Below are 15,836 nucleotides of genomic sequence, written 5' to 3' on the forward strand. Positions count from 1 at the left end.
AACCCAAACTAAATAAAGACAAAAGGACCCCGAGTGTGTAAAAAAGTACAGTTGTAAGAGTCTGAAGCTAAAGGGACAGTGAAGAGGGGAGGAAGGAGGAGGGGAGGAAGGAGGAGGGGAGTACAGGGCAGATGGGTCATCCTAGAGTCTAAAGCAGATTAAAGAGAAGATGTAAGGTCAGAGAGACTCAGCCACAACCCCAGGAATGCAGACACCCTGCTGGGGGAAGCAGAGGAGGAGAGGAGAAGGGGAAAGGGCTGATAGCTAGGAGGGATAACAGATGGTCACTGTCATTAAAAGGATTTCAGTAAGTCCGGCAAGCCTTAGGCAGCACAGACAAGCTTGAGTAAGCACTGGGGGGAAAGAATTAAGCAAAGCTTTGGAAGAAGGAACTTACACAGAAACCACATCAATACCACCACTATGGCTGCATATTCCTGCTTGAGTCTTTACCCCTAACCCAACCTCGATCCAGCACCAATTCATCTTAAGCCAATCATAGCAATCATCTTAACACCAAATCTTAGTCACCTTAGTGCCAAGATCAGCTTGAGTTATCAAATGCTATGTATTGAGTCAGTAAAATCCTAAGCCACACCCTCACTCTTACAAGCTACCCCAATGTGGAGTGCGGCACCAAGCACCAGCCAATCCCAGAGTCCATCTCTTATGTTCCTTTTAATCTGACTTCAACAAAGTCCACCCCATATTTCTTTTCTGCCCCCACATACCTGGATGGACACTCTAAATTCACAGAGATTACTAACCGCAGAGACAAACAGAAGGTGTCAACTTAACTCTCAGGCTGGTGTGAATTCACTGTTCCAGTGCCTTGGTCCTAAAAACTGGGAGTAGAGCGAGGTCTGGGGATCTGTTACCAGGATGTGAGGCTCAGAACAAAGGAATCTGATGTTGACAGAGAGCAGTGGGAGTGAGGTAGGCAAACAGGCAAGTCCGAACAGACAGAAATCTGTCAGTTCCAGTTGACTTGGCAGAACCTGACATCTGCCTCTAACTGCTTTCCAGTCCTGTGATGTACAGGGGGAAGGCCGTGGTGGAGAGGGAGCCATTCAGGGTGCTGAACTGCTCTGAAGCCTTTTCCCACTGCATCGCGCCTGACGCTGAGCCCTGTTCTTCCCTCTGACATCTCCCCAGACCTTTCCACATCTTTCTGGAACTGTCACTGTGGCGCCTGAGAAAGGACGGAAGTATTATGTCCTGCTCTTGTCACAGCCAGATCTGATAACTGGGACGTGTGATAGATGTGCTAGGTTGGATCCTTAGCTCATGGAATGGGATGATGGAGTTAGCCGTGGTTTTTTCTTTAGGGGAAGAGACATTCTGATGTCCACTGGAACATACATTCAGGAGAGATGTCCCCCTAACCAGGATCTCAGGGAGACTGGAAAAAAAATCACTTCCGGCCTTCAACAGTTTGTTTCATTCATTCACACACACACACACACACACATATGTATATATACATATACATATGTGTGTGTGTGTGTATGTGTGTGTGTGTGCATGAAATATATATATAGATTCCCTGAGAGTAAGTTAAGGGTAGTTGCTAGGCAACATATGGGTGCTGGGAATAGGACCCTGGTTCTTCAGAAGACCAACCAGTAATCTAAAACACTGAGCCATCTCTCTAGCTCCCAACTGTTCACTGACCTAAGCCGTTTTGAGCTCAGAACATCTGCACTCAGTTCTGAGTCTGGAAGCAAGCAGGATCGAAAGCCAAGTGGAACTCTGCAGCCCCTGGGTGGGACCTGTAGTCTCTGGCCAGCTATCAGTGGAATGAGGAGCACTTGGGAGGAGAGGAGCAGAGCATGTGCCTCTGCTCTTGGCTACCGGCCTCCACGCATTCCTCAGTGACAGAAGTGGGCCTTGCAAGCCCAGGGCAGGACAGAAAGGGAGGAGAGGGAAGAGAGAAAGTTCATAATAATAATGAAACAGTCAATAATTCTTCAGCTATGGTGTCATCTGCAAAAGGACTGGAACAATAGCAACCCATTGGGAAAGCTTGGTAAGAAACTGTCCTCCTGGGAAGTGAAAGGAGTCACTGGGGTTGAGGGCAAGGAAGACGTATCCATACTTCAGGCACTACAAAACCCGAAAGCCGCAAGCAACACAAAGTGCAAGCCAGCCTGGAGCCTTAGGTCTGACTCTCTACAAACCTCCACTGTGTCTAGACACAGGTGCCACAGACGTGGGTAAAGACACGCAACACCCCCATGAAGAATGTTGTTGGGAGACGGCTGAAATATCTATCCCTCCTGGAAAACACCTCCCAACCTGCCCTGTGAACCAGACTTCTCTCTCACGGATAACTCACTGACGAATTGTCTGAAGTAGCACAGTCACCAACCGCTAAAGGCTAGAGTGCACCCCGGTGACCAGCAGCATCAAGTGCGTTGAGGTTCTGAGTCTCTGAACTGTTATTGCCCAAGGCAGGACTCCTAGAACCCCAGACTGCCTACAGATTAATACAACTGTCCTTACAAACACAGACTAACCATGAGCCTTGCAGTGGCCTGGGGGGAAGGGGGCTGTTCCAAAGAGGATAATATGGGAGGCTGACGATGTCACAGTTGGAGCAGCTATCTTTCGGGAAAGAACAAGGGGGAAACAGCTATGGAAACTTCTCGGTTCCTTCTTTATTCCCCAGCTCACCCTGGGATTTCACTGGTCTTTGGATACATGGTGGGAAAGGACTCAGTGGTCTATATATAAGAAAGAATTCTGTATCTGACAAAAGCCCTGGAGAGGAGTTTAAGAGATAAGGGTACTTCCTCTGCCCTTGTGGGCTGTGGCCCTGGGCACTCTGGAGAGCTGGCCCTGCCTCTTGCCTGGGCAGTGTGTAAGAACCTGGCGGCAAAGTGCAGAAGCTGGCCTTGTTGGAGAGATACCCTGACCCTCAGCAAGGCAGGAGAGCTCACCCTGGTGGCTGGGGTGTGGGAGAGCTGGCAGGCTGACCAACTCAGCTACAACCCAGGCCCAGATTCAGGGCCTTGTGTTGGTCCATCCCAACATCTATCCTATTTATGAACTGCTAGAGCACACAAAGGGGCCAGTCCTGCAGAACCAAAGCTCCAGGATCTCTATGACACAGGGTAACAACAGCATATCTGAGAGGAGGCCCTGTGACGATCCAGTATTGATGGGGTAACAAGCCAAAGGCCTCCAACCAGACCAGTGACTCACTGCAATGAACATTTACAAGTAAATGTTTGGGCAAAAGGGTGTACTGTGTGACACACTTCAGCTTCCATGGTTACATTTTTAAATTTTTTTTTCTTTTAAGGGCTCCCTTTAAAAGGGTGCAAGGGTAGAGGGCAGATATGCAGGGACTGGGTATGGGTGGGATTGGGTGCATGATGGGAAATTCACAAAGAATTAATGAGAAAATTTCAAAAGAGGTAAGAGAGAGAAGTGTATTTGTTTCACACATATGTGGAAGCTCAGGAAGTGTGGTAGCTGAGGAAGGCTCAGGTCAAAGGCTACAGGCTTGGGGACCGTGAGCAGAACACCATGCACAAGGTAAGTATCTGTTCTGTGTCCATAGATACTAGCTGGGTTCACTGGGAATCCACAACCCACAGGGGTTTGAGCTCTACTGACCCCAGACAACAGGTCACTGGGCCCATCATCAGCTGCCTTCTCTTAGGCCACAGTGCCAGAGGCAAGAGTCTCACACACCACAAGGCTTTCTGTATCTAGACTCTGACTACCTACAGGCACTTACCATGAGTTCAGTGGGTAAGTGAGGGATGCTTGTCACTTTCTAAAGCATTAAGTTAAGGAGAATACAGGTTTGATCGAAGAGGATGGGATCAGGGAAGAGAGACCATATTTCATATTCTAGCAGAAGGCCAAGACGTAATGATTTCCTCGATGTTTCGAAAGGAGACACTGAGGCACCAGAGCTAGGCCTCTGTTTGAGATGAAGAGTTAGTCCCCCAGTCCCTGGCCCAGCTGGGCAGCCCACTGCTCAGCCAGCTGCTCTGGAAGATGGAAAGTGCTATCTAAACACGGTGTATTATAAACACTTTAGAAATCGTATTTCACAGCTGCCCGCCTGCAGCTAGAAGATGAATTCTTCCTCCTGTTCTCTGGCAGGAGAATTATCCTTGGAGTCAAACATGGCAGCAATGATATGTGAGTAGGGCCAAGACAGAGCAGGCCGGGATGGGGAAGCATCGACAAGGATAGGTCCTGGGTGCCTGAGCAAGACAGCCAGTTTGATGTATCTTGCTTTGCCATCTGTTGATCAACTCTCGGAATGCAGAGAGGGCCTGAAACCCAGACTCCCCTACTCTACTGAACACCTCCCTGGATGCAGAACCTGTGCCCTGGAAGGAAGAATTAGAGAAGGTACAGGACCATACAGCCTGGGGAAAGAAACAAGTACTTGGAGACACAAGGGCACAAGATCTGCCATTACTACTGCGATGGCTTGTTAGAGAAAGATGTATAGAAGGGTTGAGCCAGAGGGAAGGAGTTCCCTGGAAGAGAATGGGTAGCTGCTAGACAAGCCCAGAAATGCAGCGGGGAAGGTGATAATAGATAGAGTGGCTGGGCTCATCTGCCTGGAAGGAAAGAAGTGCAAAGGATGGGGTGGGAGGAGTGTATCCCTGTTGAGTTGAGAGGAAGCCGGCATGAGCTAGCTACATCCTGTCCTCACGGAAGAAGCCACAGACATGGACACTGGGATAAGGTGGCGAGGAAAACCCAATGCTTGCTTATGCATAGGCAACCAGAAGGCTTCAGTACTGGATATGGAATTCAGTAGTAGATACAGTGCATTTAAGACCCTAAGCTCAGGTCTTCTTTGCGAGTGCTGAGCTCCTATTCCTGAGCTCCACAGGCCTTGCAGGCAGCTTGTAATTAAGCATAGGGAACAGATGAACCAATTTTCAATTAAAACCTTATCTACAGGGTGCACAGATAATAAAGGTGGGCATGTTTGATTCTTTTCTTAGCCAACCTTCAATATTTGCAATGCCTGGAAGGAGACGCAGGGAGGGTGCCTAGGCAGCCCTGGAAACATATAAATTCTGCTCATAATTACATGACTTTCAATGCCACAAGAGGCCAATAAAGTGGTTTTGAGGCACACAAATTACTGGCATGCTGGCCTTCCCCAGATGGTGCCTAGACGGTGGTCTAGAGAGGGTATGCTGTCCAAACCTCTGAGGTGAGGAACAGCTGTAACAAAGGCAGAGCTCTCTCTTGCTTTCCACTGGCATCTCGGTTAGACAACCTCACATGTCTGACAGAGCTGCAAAAGCAATTTAAGATATGTTTCTTCTATAACGAAGTAGAAGGAACCTCAGGGGACCAAGAGCTTCAAACAGCTGTGGGTAACGACAGCGAATGTCTGATTCTAGGCACTGAGGAGAGGCCCCTCCCCCTCACTGGCTTGTTGATCTACCATGCTTCTGCCTTCTCCAGTCAGCCTTCTCAGGTTAGGCAACAGAAGGCTGTTTTGACTTCCCTGCTTTTTGAGGGTGGCAGAGTTGCGAGTGCTTGGATCCAGATTCAGCCAAGCGAAGGCTCAGACTCTTGAGTTTCAGTTTCATTCCTGATGTAACAGGGATGACAAGCAATCCCAGAAATTGGTGGCAAAAAAGCCACTGATGCCCCTGAAGAAGCCAGTGAAGTGGTTCATGAAAAGAAGGTTTCCTGTATGCAAGCCCCCACATCCAGATGGGGATGACCTTGCTAAGACGAGTCAGATCATCTAGGTCGACCTCACTGCTCTAGTTTAATGTTCCCAGGACAGTGTCTCTGCAGGAGTTGATATCTGATAGAATAACCATTTGCTGAATAAACAGAATTGATGAAGACAAGAGGAAATCTAAGGACAAATCAGTGGGGCAGATTTTAGTAAAGAGTTTGGGGGGGAGGGGGAGTTGTCTGCTGGGGGAATAAGGGAATATCCCAATGGTGGAGTGCTTCTCTAACATGCACAAAAGCCTGGAGTCCATCCCTGTACACACCTCAACAACACCAACAACATCAACATCATCAACAACAACAATTTCATTGGAATCACAAGACCGGGATTGGACAACCCACTCTGCCAGGAAGTAGGCACGAGGGCCAGCAACACTCCCAGCTCTCATCTCCCCGTCTGTTAAGTACATGGGCTGGACAGACCTTGAAAATGACCTCAAACTCCCAGGTGCCGGAGTATTTTTGAAGTCAGAGAGATACACTGAAAATCACTATGAGTATTACGACCAGCCCTCGGGTATATTAGTGGCCTGGAGGGGAGGGGAAGGGATATGCCCTAACCTCTGTGGAGAGCGACTGTAACTATTCAGTTTTAGCATGTTTCCCCACAGCCTGGGATGTATTTAAGATCGTTGAAGCTTGAGTAACAGTGCAAGAATGATGTCGATGTTGACATAGTGCCACAGGACTCAGTAGTGAGAACTCCTGTTTGTAAATTCCATGAGCATCACACTGAGTCCGTCTTCTATTTGGCCCTGTCTTAACCTTCATTTCAAGCCAGCTGACTACTCTTCCCATCCCTTCTGCCCAGGATCCAGTAAAAGGAAAAAGAAAAAAAACCCTGAAACCTAATCAGGTGGATCTAACCCACTCTGCTCTTCCACTAGGGGCCACTTTTTTTTTTAAAGATTTATTTCATGTATGTGGTTACACTGTCACTGTCTTCAGACACACCAGAAGAGGGCATCGGATCCCATTACAGATGGTTGTGAGCCACCATGTGGTTGCTGGGAATTGAACTCAGGACCTCTGGAAGAGCAGTCAGTGCTCTTAACTACTGAGCCATCTCTCCAGCCCTAGGGGCCACTTCATGCAGAGTTTATGGCCAGTGCTGTGGAGATAAGGGGGTGAGTAAGGCACAGCCTCCAGGCATTAGTACCATGAAGCTCTAGAAAAGCATCTGCTCGGGTGTGTAGGAGAGAGATTGGTTGTGGTCTTTCTGAGACTGAGTTTCACTGTAAGGCCTGCACTGGCCTTGAACATCCAGTGATCCTCCTGTCTGCCTCAGCCTTCTGACAGCTGGGATGATGGAGACACCTTCAAAGGAATCCATTTCCATGACGATAAAAGAGGGGTTAAAAAAAATAGTTGGGCACAATGGCACGCATGCGTAATACCAACACTCAGAAAGTAGAGGCAGGAGGTTAAGGCCAGCCTTAGCTACACAGAGCCAGAGGCTAGGGCTAGACAGACAGCTCAGTGGTTAAGAGCACTTACTGCTCTTTGAAAAAGATCCTGGTTCCCAGCACCCACATGGTGGCTCCCAACTGTCTGTAATGCCAGCCTCAGAGGATCCAATGCCCTTCTTTGACGCCTATGGCTCAAGCACACACACAGCACACCCCTACATACAAACAAAAATAAAAGGTTTTAAAATAAAGGAGTTTGAAATGTGTGTGTGTGTGTGTGTGTGTGTGTGTGTGTGTGTGTACATGTGTATTATGGGATGGAGATAAGAGGTAGAGTGCCACATCTTCCCCCCTCAGGGATTTACAGGTAAATACAGATTTTTTAATATAAATACAGCATAGGGTTCTAGGTGAAAGGACAGAGTGTGAAAGGCTGGCAGAGAGGAGCAAGCCAAAGATGTAAAATGCGGGAGGTGCTCACAAGGTGCACAAACGATTGGGAGGAAAAATGTCCCCCAAGCAAAAGCTCCATGCAAGCAATGGAAGGGACGCATGGCGGACTGCAGCAATGGCGCACTGCAGCAATGGCGGACTGCAGCGATGGCGGACTGCAGCGATGGCGGACTGCAGCGATGGCGGACTGCAGCGATGGTGGACTGCAACAATGGCGGACTGCGGCTCCTGCAAATGGTTCTGATGAACTTAAAGAGATGGGGCCAGGAATGGGGCGGAGGAGATGGCGCTGATCAGATCACACCCCGGACTCGCACATGCTGAGCCGTGAGTTTGGACTTTCATCACGGGGGCTAATAGAGATCACCCCGGTGTAAGTTGGGAAAAGAAGTAGCCACCGCTTCCCCTTGCTTCCACAGCCACCCTGCATCTGCGGGATCCATAGGAGTTAACACTAAGACGGTTTACGGTTTACGGTTAAGAAGTGGAAGGAACACAGAACATACCAGGCATCCGGGTTCATGGTTGGAGGAATGTGGGCTCTGAGAGGAAAGGGTGAGCCCTTTCCAGGCTGCGGGACCACACAGCAGATGAAGACACATACAAGAATCCTGGTGTGGAGGAGGGGAGGCAGATGTCAACCATGTGTGGGCAGCCTGGTGGCCACCTAAGAACTTCATTCTGTAGCTGATGCAGGGAAGGAAGAGGGCTTATTAAGTTGCTCTTCTATCTTCCCGAGGAAAAGAGTAAACAAGAAGAGAGGATGGGTTTGGAAAAGCCAGAGAATGGAGGAAGAAAGGGACACACACGCCTCTTCACTGCGTTTAAAGGGATTATGCAAAGTAATAAAATAGCCACTGTTTCTACTTCATTAATGGCCACCTTGTCATCTAAGATATTTGCTATGTGACCTGGAGCCATTAAAAACAATAGCTTAATGTCTGTTTTTATAGATGGTGAAGGCTGCAAGTGGGAGCATGGAGTTGCGGGGAACAACAGACGTTCCTTCTCCCCAATAAGGTCTGGCACTACCTTCCTGGGCAAGAGTGTTTGGAAGAGTGGAAGCAAGAGGATCGTGAACGCAAAGTCACTTCCCAACAAGTGCGGAAGGCCAGCTCAGCTGTGTGAGACTTAATATCTGACCGTATTCTCCAGAAATGTGAAACTTCACGTTAGATAAAACCTGCTAATCTAATCTGACCCTTTTAGTGTACAAAGAAGAAATCAGGGGTCAAAAGAGGAGACACGAATCTCCAGAAGTCTCAAATCACAGAACCAGTCAACCACAAAATCAGAAATGTAGCCTTTCTAACACACGGCCTGGGCCAAGGCCACCACGGAGATCCTAGGGATCATGTGGCGTAAGTACTAGACTCCTGCTCAAGTGTCATCTCCATGCCAACCACACCCTGCAGTTCTGTCCCGTAAAAGACCCTGCATGGAACACATGATGCAGACGCCCTCCAACACAGGCGCGTGCCCCTCGGCTCCCACTCCCCTCTCCCAATGCTGATTTTGGCTTTAAACCCGAAGACCTGCCAAGCCCTTGATGCTCAGTCACCTGAGAAGAACTGCTCACCATCATGTAGCCTCAGTCGATAAAGGCTGTGGGCCCCGTCTTTAAAGTCCCTCCCTCATTTACCAAGGGCCATGACTTCAGAGATGTGGGATGAGTCTCAGCCTCCTTTTTTTAATCTTTCTGTGCAAAGACTCTAAGACTGCTTCACCCTCATTTAGGCCCGAGGCTCATCCGAGACTACCTCATGACAGGTTATCACTGGGACCCTTTCTAAAGGTTCCAATTTTAAACCTTCATCTCCTCCCTCACTGCAGTGGTTAAGATCTTTTCCATTGCTTCCTAGGACTGCTGCAATGCATTCCTAGTGGTTCCCCACCTCCAGCTCGCTCCTCTTACATCCATTCTCCACACAGCTTCCAGATCGAGCTTCCTAAAGCTCCAGCCTGGTGACATCACTGCCCACCCCTCAGTGGTCCTCCACTGACCTCAGATGAGGGACAGATTAGGTTAGGTCTTACCCACAGCTATTGCTATTTACCTCCTCAGCATCCTCTTCCACACTTCCCAGCATGCACTTCTTCACCTTTGAGGAATCTCAACTTGTAGCATCTACCCGAGCCTGGGAAGCTCCCTGCCCTACCCTTTGCTCATTTCTATTTATCTTTCAAGATGCAGTTCCGGCTTGGTGCCTGGGAGCCTTTCTAACACTCTGCCTGGGCCGAGGCCACCACAGAGTTCCCAGGGAGCATGCGTATCTCATTACTCTGCAAAACCTTGGTATGCTGTTAGAGGACAGGCGCCTCGACTCACCTCTGCACACAGCCATGATATCTTGGTCTTGGTAGCCTCTCAAGCAGCATCTGACGAACTGAGCTGAACCTCAAAGTTAGTTCCCTCCCCCATTTCCAGCATCTTACAAATGTCTTATTCACTATGGCTTCTCGCTTGCTAGTCCAAGTTTTTTTCTTCCTAAATACAACCCAAATGCCTTCTCCCTAGGAAACGTTCCCTGACAAGCCCCACCAGACTGCTCCTCTTGGAATCTCTGAGCTCAACTGTGTTATGTCCCCTTAACGCATCCACCTTGTTTCTCTGTATTCTGAGAAGTGAGACTGAGCCCATAAGACTTTGTTGCCTATGATCACCCCAACACACTGAAACACATCTTATGCTTGCCTAATAGCATATCCCTTCCTATCCTCGTAATCACCCTTCCACTGGGAGAGCAAGTACGCTGCTCTGCTATGTTGCTCCGCTCTTACAGCAGCACCCAGAGCGGAGATTCACTGCCACAGGATTTACCTGTGGTTGTTCAGGGACCTTCCTTGAGTTGCCGAAGCGAAGATTCTGTTACTGTTGTATGCACAACAAAGTACATGGTTTCTTTTCCTTTGTGATCATTCCATTTCATTTCCCCATGTCCCACCTTTGATGTCCAGTGATTCTGGAGCTGTGGATTCATGGAGAGTAGGGCATAGGCCTATTTCTTCCCTCATAGGTCCAGCAGTTGAAGCTCAGAGCAGTCAGGCTGAACAAAGGCTGACCTGTCTTAACTCTTTCCTTTTCCATCCTGGGAGAGGCAGCAGCATGGGGCGCTCAAGGGTATCCATGTAGCAGCCTACCAGGCCAGCCAACCTGGGGCAATGTGCATGCTTTGTAGAATGAAGATAATACCAATTTCAAGTAAGATGCAACTAGAACCATTCTTTCTACCTCCTTCTTCTTTACCCACCCTCCTTAGTTACAGTGTTCTAAGGACCAGCCCTTCATGTTAAATTAGACCTGTCTCACAACACACCTGACAAATCCAAGGACCGAGAACTGTGGAGAAGGTCACAGGTTCAAGATCTCGAGTTCCAGAGAACTTCTTGAAATACAAAAAATGAAATATACTGAGGAAGTAGGAAAGGGTTCAGGGGGAGGAGCAGCACAAAAGAAGGTGTCAGGCAGAGGACAGAAATGGCCTGGTCAGAGCAGGTTGAGGGGAGCAAAGCTGGAAGACAGAGGTGGAGGCAGGAGATGTTTCACCTGATACCCAAACCCCAAGCCCTGGAGCCAGCTACCAGGCAGAAGACAATGGCTTTGCCAGGGCCGGAGTGAGAATCCAGAGTGCTCTGCAAGTGATACTATACCATCACCGGTGCCTATCAGACATCATCTTTATGATGGCTGTATCTACACAGCCTTACCATCTAGAAAACTCACTGCTCTTGATTAAGTAAGCCTCCACTATCAGACAGCGGAATATCCTTAGCCAGGAAGTGTGCCAACGCTCATATGAGCCACAGAACCCCCACATCCTCACTCCCTACCCCTGCCAGGTCGACATTTCCACCCCACACTACACCACTTGTCTGAGTTCCCCTCCGCTGTCTGAAAGGAGCTGTGTGTGCTTTTAGCAGAGGTCTGTTTTGGTGCCTTGGCAAGTGCTGGTTCCACAGTGGGCATTGAGTGGGGATTAACCAAATGAGAAAATAATACACACACGGAATTCCAATCCAGCGTGTACTGTAATCCTTCTTCTCGCAGCTTCTAAACATCAATCCTAGGTTTTCCTCTGGGGTCACATAAAATGAATCTAATTCTCTCCCACACGATAGTCCTTTAAGCATGTGAGAAAAGTTATGACATTCCCCCAGAGTCCCCTTTACTTCTGACCAAATATCCTTCATTTCCAACACTGATGCTGCTCCCCCAGCCACCTTCCTGTAAATACACTGCATCTTCTCCTCTCTTGACCCCAGACAGCCACTGGGAAATCTCTAATCTCTGTTCTCCTCCTAGCAACTCACTCTGGCAGAACTAGGCACATGATCCCGCCATCCCTCTCAAAATCATCCCGAACGTTTCTCACTAAGATCATTAGGGTAGCTTCCTAATGAGTGCAACATCAGCCTCAGCTTAGTCCTCCTAAAAGAGGGGCAGGGGTGTCACGTATTTCTTTACAATTTCTCGATGCTTGGAAGCGGACTTAGGGATTTGCATGGGCCAGCCATGTGTGTATTCTACTGTTGGGCCTACCTACTGCTAGTCCTTAACCATCTTGCCTCATGGACCACAGCAGAACTCTAGTTGAACACCAACTTAGCCGGAGCCTTCCTCACTGGACCTGCAGGACTCCCACACATGTTTTTCTCTGACTCCCTGCCCACTTCATTTTTTTAAAAAAATTATAACATAATGAGATCATTTTCCTTTCCCTTCCCTCCCTTCATACCTCTCATAGACTCCTTATGGCTCTCCTTCAAATTCACAGCCTCCCTTCCGCCCCATCACCGTCTACTGATTACTGATTGCTGGTGTGTGTGTGTGCGTGTGTGTGTGTGTGTGTGTGTGTGTGTGTGTGTGTGTGTGTCTGCAACATATATATGCTCAGTCTGTATAACGTTACTTATTTTCTAGGGCTGACCATTTGGTATCAGGTAAACAGTTGGTGTTCTCCTCCCAGGTAAAGGCTGATTCTCACCATCTCAGAATCCTTAGCTGACGCCTCCTGGCCTCGCCTCTGTTCACATTAGCATGCCTTGCTGCTGTTCTTGTTCAGCTCAAGTTTAGGAATCATGTGGATATGGCTTCTGACACTCCAAGGAGACACAATCTCACATCGAAACTCCCTGTTCCTCTGGCTCCTACTGTCTTCCCACCCTCTCTTCCATAACTGTCCCCAGTCTTTGGTTCTGGAGTTGTGTTGTAGACGAATCCATTGGGACCAGGCCCCACTATTTTTTGGTTTGATTAGTTGTGATTATCTGTGATCGTCTATGCCTGTTACAAAGAGCTTCCTTGATAAGGACTAAGCTTCTCTGTGTGTGTTTCCAGGGTTTTGCCTTGGGCCAGCCCTCTTCCTTAGCTGCTTATCTGACCATTTTGTCTATGCACCTTTGCACACAGTTGTGTACATATGTGTGCAGTTGCAAGTGGAGGGCAGAGGTCAGCATTGAGTATCTCTACTGTTCTCTGCCTTATTTTTTGAGACACGGTCTCTCCCTGGACCTGAAATTTACATATTCACAAGACTTGGTGGCCAGCAAAATCCAAGGGCCCTGCTATCTTTCCTTCCCTGGTGCGGGGAATACAGGTATGCACCACCACACCTGCCTTTTCATGGGTACTAAGGATCTGAACTCCGCCACCATATTTGTGTGACAAGCATTTTATTGACTGAGCCTTTAGACTAAGCCATCTCTCCAGCCTGTAGACGGGGTTTTAGACACCATTTCTTCTGATGTGCTATCTTGGCTCAGAACTCTCCGTCAAGTCCCAGATGCATCTATCAAAGCCCTACCTAAAATCTCCAGTTGGGTATCTAACTGGCCCCTCACACTTTCATCCAAAACGAACTCCTGGGCTGGAGATTTAGCTCAGTAGTAGGGTATGAGTTCAGCATGGGAGGAGCCCTGGATCTCATTTCTAGCACCAGTCTCCAAAGCAAAAGTGAGCTCCTGCTCTTCAGCCTGTACTGTCAGAACACAGCAATTTTACTCCGCCAGGACTTAAGGCAAAACTTAGCACCTGACTTCTTTTTCTTACCTCGAATACAAACTACCAGTCAATATTGCTAGTTCTGTGTTCAAAGTAGCTCTAAAAATGGGGGCCCCTGGTGTTACGTGTCTCTTGTGCTACCCACCAAATTGTTTGCCTGGACAGCTAGAGTGGCCACTTACGAGTCCTGGCCCCTTCCTTCTGAGGTCTACTCTTAACAGAGCAGACGGAGTAGGGTCATTCAAACAGAAATTCTATCACCTCATTCCTCTGCCCACCTCCTCTCTCCTCTGACCCACAGATGGCTTCTGAAATCATTCAGAAGAAAGTCCAGGCCCAGAAGATTCCTTCAAAACCTAGTCTTACACTAAAAAGCTTGCTGGCTTTTATCCTAGTTCCTGGGACAGAACTTCTAAGCTCTTGGGACTTAGCTGACAGGAATAGTTTTCTTACTCATGCTAGACTGATAGCTGGTTTTTGTTTTGCTTTGATTTGTTTTTTGCTTGTTTGAGACAGGTTCTCATGTAGTCTAAAATGGTCTGAACTGGCTATATGGCTAAGAACAGCCTTGAACTCCGGATCCTCTTTCTACTCCTTCAGTGTTGAGATTAAGAGTGGGTCATTGTGCCCAACTCCATGCCTGGGTTTATGGTAGGCAGTAACTAGGTGACTAAGCTGGACAGATGTGCACCTGACCAGGGAGAGAGGAAGGCTAGTGGGTTCAAACTCAGATGTGAAACTCGAGTAAACACTCCAGACACACAGACAGGGTCCTGGCTGCTTCCAGTGTAGTGAGCACAACATGACTTAGGAAGGCTGATAGTCTTGATTGCTCAAGCAGAGGACACAGAGTTCCAACTAGACCCTTCTCAAATCTCAACCCGCAGGTTCCTTCGGACACTGTAAGTATAGTACTTCTCTGAACTCTGTGAGTTATTTAGGAATTTATCAAATCCAAAAGTGTCACAGGGAACTCCTGAGCTAGCGCCGAGACTACCAAGTGAAGTGCAGAGGGTTTTGTTGGGATGTGCGCTCCACACTGTGAACTCTGCCAGCTCAGGGTGGTGAGTGTCAGAAGCGAATCGTGGTACTGAAGACTTCATGATCTGCACAGTCCATTTATGTACACACATATCCACCCATTACATCAACTCCTAGCTCTTCCTCAGTTTACTACATCCAATTAGTGTTACCTTGACAACTGTGGGCACATTCGGGACCTGCTGTTCTCAGGGCACCTTTCTCTCTTTCCTAAGTTATCATCTCTAAGTAAGTTCTCCAGTCTGTTATGGTTTGGATCTTATATGTCTTCCCCAAAGCCTGCATGCTAAAGTCTTGGTCCCTAGCCTGCTACTGGGAGACAGTGAGATCTTTAGGAGGAAAGGCTTAATGGCAGAAAGTAAGATTCCTGCTCTTTCCTCTCCCAGCTTCCTGGCTGCTATGAGGCAGGCTTCTGCCACACACACTCATCTACCTCGATGCTGCTTCACCAAGACAACGGAATCAAGCAACTGCAATTTGCTAGAGTCATGAGCCAAAGTAAACCTCTCCTCCTTTTAGTTTGCTTAAGCATTGTCCCAACAACAGAAATTTGATTAACTTAAACTCTAAACCAACCTTGCCACATCCTAGGTGCCCCTTCTATTGCTCTGTTGTTCTCCATAACCCTTACCATTAGCCCACGTACTCATGTTATTAATGTACCTACGGGATCTTTCCTGTATAGTTCAAGAGGCAGGCATTTTCTTTTCCCACTTTAGTTATTACTATCAACCCAGCACTTAGAAAACAAACCTGGAAACTTTAAAGCATTAAGTGGATAAGTGGATAGAGTAGGCTGTGCAGCTTGTTGTCTGTCCTTCTAATTTTTTTTTTAAGGTTTGTTTGTTTGTTTGTTTGTTTAATTTAATATTATGAGTGCTCTATCTGCATGTACCCCTGCATGCCAGAAGAGGGCATCAGATCCCATTTCAGATGGTTGTGAGCCCTCATGTGGTTGCTGGGAATTGAACTCAGCCAGTGCTCCTAACCGCTGCGCCATCCTTCCAGTCCCCCGTATCCATCTACTGCTCATTAATGTGTATGTCCAGAAAGACTGGGTGCTCTCTCTAGATGTGAACTCCCAGCACAATGCACAGGACTATCCCCTCCCCAGGGAGGGCTTCACAAGAGGTCCAGCCTTGGTCTGGAGGTGGGCAGCAGTGGTCTTACCTTCTACTCTGTCACTCCTG

At 48.1% G+C, this 15,836-nt stretch overlaps 1 protein-coding gene and 1 long non-coding RNA gene across 6 annotated transcripts in view; one reads left to right on the forward strand and one right to left on the reverse strand.

Annotated features, from left to right (window-relative positions):
• The window catches only part of Kirrel1 (kirre like nephrin family adhesion molecule 1), a 93,435-nt gene that overhangs the window by 32,563 nt on the left and 45,036 nt on the right, over nt 1–15,836 (reverse strand). The window lies entirely within an intron of this gene.
• On the forward strand, nt 8,102–11,617 carry LOC134485634 (uncharacterized). The gene is made up of 2 exons (XR_010063837.1): nt 8,102–8,446; nt 8,558–11,617. It is a non-coding gene; the product is annotated as an uncharacterized LOC134485634 (long non-coding RNA).

Source organism: Rattus norvegicus, chromosome 2 (genome assembly GCF_036323735.1).
Source record: "Rattus norvegicus strain BN/NHsdMcwi chromosome 2, GRCr8, whole genome shotgun sequence".
NCBI lineage: Eukaryota > Metazoa > Chordata > Mammalia > Rodentia > Muridae > Rattus > Rattus norvegicus.